Here is an 11,553-nt window from a genome sequence, read left to right as displayed (position 1 = left end):
AGCACAGCCAGAATCCATTACCAAGGGTTATCCTCTTGGGCCAGTGTGCCCATCCTAGTGTTTCAGCTTCCACCAGTGGGCCCAGTGCTGAAATGGGAAGAGCCCGGAGAACCCTGAGTTGGCCTGTGAGCCCCATTCCCAAGTCCTGAGCCCAGGAGCCTCTTCCAGGGACCTCTTGGGAGCCAGATCCACAGCTCTGTATGTGTTCAGGACTCAGACTCCTCTGCTTGGGATTAATGTCATGCAGAACAGGATGGGGTCCAAGAGGAATGTGGGCCAAGAGCATCTGCATCAAGGCACACTATAATGGGTCCATGTTAATAACCAACATGGATGCGTTGACCACCTATGACATGACAACCTTTTTGACAAAGTGAGAGAAATGTGTAGTTTACAGCAGTAGCAGCCAATCACCCTCAAATGTATTGATGATGAAGGTGACCCATACAACATATTGTCTCAGATGGAACTGGAAGAAGCATTTCATCTGTAGTGTCAACACAGATATGAAAGACTCATCATTCATGTTTTTCCAAGCATCCCAGCGAAGCCATGAATGCCCTATCCAGGAGAAGACAAATCAATTGACTGCTGTGGTGCCAGAAGATGGAGGAAACCCTACCAAGTGAATGGGCATCTGTTTCAAGCCAAATATTTCAACAGAAGAGCATACTGTGGCCAGTGCAATGAAAGGATATGGGGTCTCGGAAGGCAAGGCTAAAAGTATATCAGCTTCAAATTACTGGTCTATAAATCTTGTCATATACTTGTACCACTGACCTGCAAAAGGAATATGGATTTGGTGATGCCTTCCTAAGAACCTCAAATAGATGATATAAACAATGAAGCTGACCTTCCCTCCAAAAAAAATGATGGGCTTGTTTATATTCCCTCAACCCTGAAACATGACAGTTTTAAAGACGATTCTGAGGACATTAAGCTAGTTATCGATGGAATGGATGGAATAAAAATATACCAGGGGCTCGGGCTGCAGGACTTCAATTTAATCAGAGATATTGGATGGGGCATTATGCCAAAGCTCTCTTAGTGCGATTGAAAAAGAATGACCAGATTTAAGCTGTGAAGGTAGTAAAAAAGGAGTTGGTCCATGATGATGAAAATATTGACTGGCTGCAGATAGATAAGCATGTTTTTGAACAGGCCTCCAGTAACCTTCCTTGTTGGCCTACACTCCTGCTTCCAAACAACAAGTCAGTTATTGCTTGTCATGGAGTATGTGAATGGAGGAGATTTCATGTTTCATATGCAAATGCAAAGAAATGCATGCCAGGCTTTATACTGATGAAATATATATTCCTCTAAACTTCTCCACAAATGAGGAATTATTTGCAGGGACTTAAAACTATATAATGTCCTCTTTGATGCCAAAGGTCACATCAAATTAACAGATTATGCCATGTGCAAGGAAGGTTTGGGGCCAGGTGACAGAACAAGCACATTTGTGGGACAACAAATTATATTGCACCCAAAATCCTAAGAGGAGAAGAATACAGGTTCAGTGTGGACTTGTCGGCTCTTTGCATCCTGATGTTTGAGATGATGGCAGGAAGAACACCATTTGATATAATCACAGACAACCCGGATATGAACATTGAAGATTACCTCTTCCAAGTTATCCTTGAAAAGTCTATTCTAATCCCCAAATTTCTCTCTGTCAAAGGTTCCCATGTCTTAAAGGAATTTTTAAATAAGCATCTAAAAGAGAGGCTTGGTTGCCAACCACACATGGGATTTTCAGATATCAAGTCTCACATGTTCTTCCGCAGCATAGACTGGGATCTGCTGGGGAATAAGCAAGCCCTCCCTCCATTTCAATCTCAGATAACTGATGATTATGGTCTGGATAACTTTGATACACAGTTCACCAGTGAACCTGTGCAGCTAACCCCAGATGATAAGGATGTAATAAAAAGAATAGACCAGTTTGAATTTGAAGGATTTGAATACATCAATCCCTTGTTGCTTTCTACAGAAGAGTCAGTATGAAGAAATGACATCTCCATTGTGGACAAATAATGTGAATGAATATTTAAATTTATCCCTAGCTATAGTATATGCATGCAAAGCTGGGGAACTGTAAGGTTTTGAGTGGAGAACAATGGTATTTTTTTTTAATTGCTGCTGAGAAAGATGGCGGCATAAAGGCAGCAAAAGTTCAGACCTCTAAAAACTCTTCCTTACTGATTATAAAATAAATGCTCCTAGGGGACTGAAAATCAAACCTAACAACAAGACAGAGGCAAGGAACCCTCCTGCTAGACTCAACTTAAAAGCTAGGCCCCCAAAACCTGGAATTTGAGAACACTCTGGTTTAAGGGGAAGGAAGAAGGAAGGTAACTTCACCCCTCCCCCACCTAGAGTACTAAGCCTCTAGCATCAGCTGGAACCTCTGGGCGGGCAAAGGTGCTGGTCTGGAGAGAGTATCTTGCTGGCAAAGCTGTGCCAGGCTCAGAGTGTCCAACACAGGCAGTAGGAATCAGAGAAGAAACACAGAGCACAGAGTGGGAGGCATAGTTGCAGCAGCAGAGACACTCCATATTGCACCCCTCCTCACCTTCCAGAGGGTTTTGGACTCAGGGCATATTCAGCAACCCAGTTGGTCATAATCCTATCAAATCCTCCAGAGGGCAGGGAATCTCAATCTCCAACACCCCTCCCCCATAGACTGCACTGAGAGATTTACTGACAAACACGAACTGTGAAGGTGGAAAGAATAGCCCCAAACCACAAAAAAGTGAGAGGATCAAGAAATAAGGCAACAGCAAGGAGTAAAAAGGGGATAAATATAAGCAAAAAACATAAAAAGAAAAAAGAAATTACAATTGCCAACTTCTATAAAGGCAATGAACAAAGATTCAATAGAACAGAGAAGGATGAGGGAACTCCAAGAAAAACAAACAAACAAAAAAACAAAAAACAACAAAAAACAGAAACCCCAGCAAATTGAATACAGCTTCTGGAAGAACTCAAAATATAATTGAAAACACAATTAAGAGAGGCTGAAGACAACTGGGAAAAGAAATTAAAAGGCAAGATAAGTCATCTGGAAACAGAAAAAAGTGTCTTGAAAGCAAAAATTGATCAGTTTGAAAATGAGGCAAAGGAGATGAAAGATGAGGCAAAAAAGATGAAAGATGACCTTCAAAGAAAATAAGAACAGAAGAAGGATGACCAAAGATCCAGGGAAGAAATCCAGTCTTTAAATTCAGAATACAACAACTGGAAGCAAGATGCTTCACAAGGCAGCAGGACATTATAAAACAAAATCAAAAGAATGAAAAAATTGAGGAAATTATGAAACACCTCATTCACGAAACAGAAGATTTAGAAAATAGTTCCAGGAGAGACAACTTAAGAATCATTAGTCTACCAGAAGACCATGATAAAAGAAAAATCCTGGATACTGTGACAAGGAAATCACTTTAAAAGACTGATATATATTAATTTAAGGTCGCCAAGGAATTCAGCTATGTAATTGCTAAATGAAAACTCAAATCAGCCGTCAATCTTTTATAGAGTTTAATTACAAACAGGAGGAAGAAAGGAATTAGAGATAGAGAGAGAGAGAGAGAGAGAGAGAGAGAGAGAGAGAGAGAGAGAGAGAGAGAGAGAGAGAGAAAGGGGAGAGAAGAGAATAGGGCTTAAATACCCCTTCTGTTTAGGCTGGGCCAAAAGGCCCAAGCCCTTAGATAGCTGGGGCAAAGAAAGGAGATCAGTCCCTATTACTCACGTGACCAAAATGGAGAAACAGTCTCAAGGGCCTCCACCTCCAGCTTCCTTCAGAGCAAGCTTTTCAGAGCACCTCTCCAACCACTCAGAGCCAAAACTCTCCAACCAACCCTCTCAGTTCTCAGACCCCTCTATCTTTAAGGAAACCATCCAAGTTCCCTCCCCTCAGTTCTCACATTTACCAATCACTGTCCATCATTTTCCCTGTGCCAATGGTGGCTCTAGCTTAACCCAGGACCACCCAGAGGTCTGTGGCTTTGCACATGTCTGTTGAAGGTCATATTCTCAAATAATTAAATCTTGATCTTTTGCTACAGCCCTTCCTAAATCCTGTTACCCTGAGTAGGGTAGAGATTGGAATAATTAAATTTTGATCTATGCTGTAGCCCTTCCTAAACCTTGTTAGGACTGAGTAGGGTGGAGATTGCAATTTCCAAGACCTGGTTCTGTCATTCCAAGTATCTCCATTGTATCAATTCTAAAATCAATCATGACTCAAAGAAATTCCTGTTCTATGCTTAAGCATAGGTCAAAGCCCTTTCCATTGTTCAGCAAAAGGTTTCTGTCCTAAAGTAATCTTAAGAAGGGAGGAGGAGGAACCTCCCATGCCAATGGGGTTCACATTCCAATAGAGTTCCCACTCTCAATAGGCAATTTTCTGAGTATGAAATTTCCCAATGGTGAAATTTCCAACATTTATAAGTCTACGAAATTTTAAGGTTTACAATACCATACTACAGGAAATTATAGAAGAAAACTGCCCCAATATTCTAGAACAAGAGGGAAAAATGGAGATTGAAGAATACACGGATCACATCCTGTACTTAATCCCTAACTGACAACACCCAGGAATGTTATAGCCAAATTCAAGAACTATCAGACCAAGGAAAAAATATTACAAGCTGCTGAGAAGAAGCCATTCAGATACCATGGAATCACAGTGAGGATAACACAGGATCTGGCTGCATGTACACTGAAGGACCTAAAGGTATGGAATGTGATATTCCAGAAAGCAAGGGAACTAGGTCCAGAACCAAGAATCAATTACCCAGAAAAATTGAGTATATTTTTACAGGGGGAGGTATGATCTCTCAACAAAATAGAGGAATTCCAAGCATTTGTAAAGAAAAGACCAGACCTGAACAGAAAATTTGATGTCCAAGCACAGAATTCAAAAGAATCATCAAAAGGTAATTAAGAAAGAGGGAAAAAAGAAAAACAACACCAAAAAACCCCCACATTTTTAAGGGACCCAAAAAGTTAAAATGATATGTATCCCTATAAGAAAAGAGGTAACTCTTAAAATTTTTTATTATCACCTGGGCAGCTAGAAAAATTATACTTTGAGGGAACACTGACAAACTGAATATAATGAAATGCCAAGGCATAAATACATACACAGATAAATGTATGCATAAATACATATATATGTATATATACAACTAGAGCTAAAAAGGAGGGTGATATTAAAAGAAATGGGAAAAGAAACAAAAGGGGTTACATTTATATGTCACAATTAAGTTGATGGTGGGAGGGTGGAGAAAATCAATACATTGGAAGGGTAAAGAGGTTGGAGATAGAAAATACTCAACTCTTACGTGTATTGGAATTGAATTGAATTGAAAAGTCAGGACATTAATTCATTGCTGATAGAGTTGTGAATTGATCCAACCATTGTGGAGGGCAATTTGGAACTATGCCAAAAGGGCACTAAAAGACTTTCTGCCCTTTTATCCAGTCATAGTACTGAGGGGTTTATATCCCAAGGAGATAATAAGGAAAAAGACTTGTACAAGAATATTCATAGCTGCGCTGTTTGTGGTGGCCAAAAATTGGAAAATGAGGGGATGCTCTTCAATTGGGGAATGGCTGAACAAATTGTGGTATATATTGGTGATGGAATACTATTGTGCTCAAAGGAATAATGAAGTGGAGGAATTCCATGGGAACTGGAACAACCTACAGGAAGTGATGCAGAGTGAAAGGAGCAGAACCAGGAGAACATCGTACACAGAGATGTAATAGACTTCTCTCTTAGTGAGAATGCAGTGTTCCTGATCAACTTGGAGGGATCTATAAGAAAGAACACTATCCACATTAGGAGGAAAATGTGTGGGATTAGAAACACCTAAGAAAAACAACTGCTTGATTACATTGGTTGAGGGGAATTTAGACTCTAAATTATCATCCTAATGGAAACATCACTAACATGGAAATAGGTTCTGATCAAGGACACATGTAAAACCCAGTGGAATTGAGCATCAGCTACAGGAAATGGGAGGGAGAGGGGGAGGGGAGGGAGGGAAAGAATATGATTCTTGTAACCAAGAAATAATGTTCTAAATTGACTAAATAAAAATTTCTAAAAAACATGATTTAGCTGAGTAGATATGTGTAGGTAGAAAGAGTATGAAACTGAAGGGTATGAATCTTTGAGATTAGATAAGTGATAGTGCCATGGTGGTAAAACTATGATATGTAAGCCAGGGAAGTTACACAGAGCCCTCCCTGTGGGCACATGTGCCTTCACTCTCCAAGGTTTGTTACTAGAAATTCAGATGGACTTGGGTCAAGATGCTCCTTTCCCCCTTCCTTCTCACCTAAAGACATTCCTCACTTCATCTGCCCCTCTGGCCAGTAGCCCAATGGAAGTGCTTTCTCCCTCCCCTGTGTGTTTTAGTTTAGTTACTCCACCCTGCTTAATCTTTAGAATTCTAGCAACCAAGAATGTATACACCCACACTTAAGGATTAAGTGTGAGGGAGGAAGGTCCATGACCTACGTGTGTGAGCAAGTGACAAATCAGAAACAACTCACTGACTCTTGGGCCATCTAAAGCCAAGTGTAAGCCACCATTGGTACATGTAAGACATAGGAAGTGACATAAAGAACTGTCTTTATATTTTGTTTCACTTCCTGTGAGAGGGAATTGGCCATGGAACTCAACCCTGAAGTAGCTCCAGTGATAGAACTCAGACTGTTTCCTTTATACAATTATGTGGTGAGTGATAATGCTGACTCCCTTTTCCTTGGCTTTTCTGGAGAAACCCCTTGGCTTAGGCCTCTGAACTCCTGCCTGGCTCAGACCAGAGCAGATCTACTTTCCTTTTTCCCTCTTTCTCTCTTTCTTTCTCATTCTTAATTGCTTCCTTCTATTGTAAATAAACCACAATAAAATTCCATTCTGACTTGAGTATTCCATTGGGAATTGGAAATTAAATCCCTGGCAACCAGCTAAAATAATATATTCAGACCAAACATAAAATTTACCCCTTACACCTGTCTGGAATAGGGGTAGGGTGACACTTGGTCTCAACAGGGAGTGGGGGCATGGCATTTGGTCCATAGAAAGTTCTCCATCACTATGATAGTGTATTCTAACAGATGTAACTAAATTCAAAAGTGGTGTTTGTGTTGGGAAAACACAGTGAGTTCTCTTTTGGGTATGATGAGTTTCAAACATTTAAGTAAGGTATTTTGAAATGTTAATAATAAATTAGTGACAGAAGGTTGAAGTTTTGGAGAAATATTATAACTGTATATATGGATCTATGAGTAATCATCATGGAGATGGAAATTATATCCATTGGAGAGGATAAAGGCACTATGGAAGGTTCTATAGGAAATTGACTTACATACATAGTATACAACATAGATCCGGTTCCTCTGCTCAAGAAATTTGCTGCAAGAAGGTACTTGTTGGGGAAACTACATGACTAAGTAGATTGAGAGCCAGCCCTAGATTTTGGAGAGGGTTCAAATCTAGCCTCAGACACTTCCTAGATTTGTAACCCTGGGAATTCCTTAACCCCTGTTGCCTAGCCCTATGTTGGAGAACCCAGGATATGTGTGCCAGAAGGGGCTGCTCACCTGCCCCTCTCCTCTGTGCCTTAGGACATTTCTCATATGATATGGCCATCTGCCCAGCAATTCAATGGGAGCACTTCCTTCCTCCCCTGTCTGCGGTAAGGTGGGGTATTCACATGTGGTGTGAGGGTTTCTGTTTGGGAACTCAGTCTCTAAAAGGTTTGCCATTTCTGGCCTAGCCCTTAACATTCTCCTGCTTTGCAACCAACACATAGTATTGACTCTAAGTTTGAAGGTAAGGGTTTAAAAAAAGGAATACTTTTTTTGTCATTTTTTTGTCAATCATATGGCTTAATCTTACTAAGACACTGTCAGAGAAAGTATAAATCCCTCTCCTACAACTATCACATATACACATATTCCCAATACTTTAAAGTAGATGGGGAAAAAAGGAGGGAAAGTACTAAGTGGCTTCAGGTTGCTGGAAAAATACAAGAATCGGTGTCCCAATCTGTAGAAACTATTTTAAAACAAAAGAACATTAGAGGCTATTTTCAGGCATAGAAAAATAAAAGAGGCAGAGCTGATTATATAAGCAGAAGTAGCTGTGGATAGAAGCCTTCATTGCTAATCACCTTTTGGAAATTGGTCTTTACAAAAAAGGAGGAACTCATTAGGTTTCTAAAGACCTTTTAAGTTCTAAACTACCTACAAGCCATGTTCTTGCTCCATTTCTTAGTACTCATCTGAGTGAACCAATTTCACTGCTGAGTATTTTTGAGATTCTGTTAAAAAAAAGAAAAGAAAAAAGAAATCAAATGCATTCCCTTCTCAACTCTGTCTCATGGAATCACTAGTTTATTTCAATATTTAACTCAAATACTCACTACTTGCTAATACTTTTTCCTCCAGACCTTTCTATCAATTCCTATGGACACACACACACACACACACACACACACACACACACACATATATATATATATTTTTTATATATATATATGCACATACATGTATATATCCTAATGCATAAGTATGTGTATATATCTATATATCTATATTTATGTTATATCTATCAGTGGAATATAAACTCCCTCAGTAGAGGGATTGCTTCACTTTTGTGCTGATACACAGTAGAAGCTAAATAAATACTTATTGATTAATTAAGATACATATATCCAAAAGATTGAAAAAGAAATATGAAGTGGCCATAATGGCTAGGAAAATTAAGAGAAGTTTCATATAAAAATGTCATTTGATAAGGAGTAGAGGAAGATAAGGAGATCATTTCAGTCTTGAGGTAAAACCAGTATGAAAAACATGGAGATGGGAGATAGAATGTCAAATGTGAATTTAGATAAATTTCAGAGTAAGTAAAGAGGTTTAACGTTTAGTAACCAAGGAAAAGTAGTTTGGAGCAGACATTGAAGGGCTATAAATGCCAAATAGAAGAACTCTTTATTGGATCCTGCAGATAACAGGAATTCTTTGGCTTTTATTGAAAAAGGACAATGTCATAGTCAGACCTCTGCTGAAGAAACACAAGTTTAGATTCTCCAATGTAAATGAACCATATCAAAACAAAGGAATGCTATAGGATATAGGCTATTTTGAGGCATAGGAAAATACAGGTTGAGTTACCAAAACAATGGCTTTTGATGATTTGTTAAAGAGGGATTGGTGGGAAATGTTATAGAATAGATTAGGTTAATAAAAAATGTAAGTTTGCAAGAGGATAGAAGCATTAGACTAACAGGAAAAGAATTCTGGAATGCTGAAAAAAAGGGACTGTTCATTTATCTCTCTCTCTGGGTGTACCTGGGAAGAGTAAATGTCTGTCTTTGGGATGCTGATACTATCCTACTGCCCTTTCCTGTTTGCTGACTTATACTTATCTGGTTATTGAATTTCCCTTGGAGAAGAACCTTGTGATCATGAACCAGCTGTCTTCAATAACTGTAAGATGAAGTCTGGGTCCAATTTGGAAATAGGACCCTCCCAGGGCCCTGCCAAACTTACCACAGACCATTACCTTTCTTTTTTCATATTTTATTTTATTTTGGTCAATTTCAGACACTATTCCTTGGTTACAAAAACCATATTCTATTTCTCCCTCTCCTCCCCCCAGCCCTCCCATAGCCAACGTGCAATTCCACTGGGTATTTCATGTGTCCTTGATCAGAACCCATTTGCATGTTGTTGGTGTTTGCATTAGGATATTCATTTAGTCTATAACCCCAATCATATCAATATTGACCCATGTATTCAAGCAATTGTTTTTCTTCTGTGTTTCTACTCCTATTGTTTTTCATCTGAATGTGGATAGTGTTCTATCTCATAGATCCCTCTGGGTTGGTCAGGAACACTGCATTGCCACTAATGGAGAAGTCCATTACATTCGATTGTACCACAGTGTATCTGTATCTGTGTACAATGTTCTCCTGGATCTGCTCCTTTCACTCTGGATCATTTCCTGGAAGTTGTTCCAGTTCCCATGGAATTCCTCCACTTTATTATTCCTTTGAGAACAATAGTATTCAATCACCAATATATACCACAATTTGTTCAGCCATTCCCCAATTGAAGGACATGCCCTCATTTTCCAATTTTTTTTTTTTTTGCCATCACAAACAGCGCAGCTAAGAATATTCTTGTACAAGTCTTTTTTCCTTATTATCTCCTTGGGGTATAAACCCAGCAGTGCTATGGCTGGATTAAAGGGCAAGCAGTCTTTTAGTGACCTTTTGGTATAGTTCCAAATTGCCCTCCACAATGGTTGGATCAATTCACAACTCCACCAGCAATGAATTAATGTCCCGACTTTGCCACATCCCCTCCAGAATCCATTACTTTCCATTGCTGTCATGTTAGCCAATCTGCTAGGTGTGAAGTGGTATATCAGAGTTGTTTTGATTTGAATCTCTCTGATTATAAGAGATTTAGAATACGTTTTCATGTGCTTATTAGTGGTTTTGATGTATTTGACTGAAAATTGCCTATTCACATCCCTTGCCTATTTATCAATTGGAGAATGGCTTGATTTTTTTGTACAATTGATTTAGTGCTTTGTAAATTTGAGTAATTAGACCTTTATCAGAGGTTTTTGTTATGAAGATTGTTTCCAAATTTGTTACTTCCCTTCTAATTTTGGTTATATTGGTTTTGTTTGTACAAAACTTATTAATTTGATGTAATCAAAATTATTTATTTTACATTTTGTGATTCTTTCTAAGTCTTGCTTGGTTTTAAAATTTTTCCCTTCCCAAATAACTGACATGTATACTATTCTGTGTTCACCTAGTTTACTTATAGTTTCCTTCTTTATGTTCAAGTCATTCACCCATTCTGAATTCATCTAGGTGTAGGGTGTGAGGTGTTGATCCAAGCCTAATCTCACCCACACTATTTTCCAATTTTCCCAGCAGTTTTTATCAAATAGTGGATTTTTGTCACAAAAGTCAGGATCTTTGGGCATATCATACATAGACTGCCTTAAGGCTGAGGTCACATATCCCAAGTCTATTCCAATGATCCTCCTTTCTGTCTCTTAGCCAGTACCAAATTGTTTTGATGACCACTGCTTTATAGTATAATTTGAGATCTGGTACTGCAAGGCCACCTTCTTTTGAATTTTTTTCATTATTTCCCTGGATATCCTTGATCATTTGTTCTTCCAAATGAACATTGCTATGTTTTTTTTTTTTCTAATTCAGTAAAAAAGTTTTTTGAAAGTTCAATGGGTAAGGCACTAAATAAATAAATAAGTTTGGGAACGATAGTCATTTTTATTATGTTAGCTCATCCTACCCATGAACAGTCAATGTTTTTCCAATTGCTCAGATCTAGTTTTAGTTGGGTGGAAAGTGTTTTGTAGTTGTGTTCATATAGTTCCTGTGTTTGTCTTGGCAGAGAGATTCCTAAGTATTTTATATTGTCTAGAGTGATTTTAAAGGGAATTTCTCTTTCTAATTCTAGCTGCTTAGATGTGTTGGAGAT

The 11,553-nt window shown here is 38.7% G+C and overlaps 1 pseudogene; it reads left to right on the top strand.

Annotated features, from left to right (window-relative positions):
- Window positions 1-241: 241 nt before the first annotated feature.
- LOC100019844 (protein kinase C zeta type-like) lies at window positions 242-2,299 on the top strand (annotated as a pseudogene).
- The last annotated feature ends 9,254 nt before the right edge of the window (window positions 2,300-11,553 follow it).

Source organism: Monodelphis domestica, chromosome 6 (genome assembly GCF_027887165.1).
Source record: "Monodelphis domestica isolate mMonDom1 chromosome 6, mMonDom1.pri, whole genome shotgun sequence".
Taxonomy (NCBI): Eukaryota; Metazoa; Chordata; class Mammalia; order Didelphimorphia; family Didelphidae; genus Monodelphis; species Monodelphis domestica.
The sequence above is the reverse complement of the archived record's forward strand: the minus strand, read 5'-3'. Positions and strand labels throughout refer to the sequence as shown.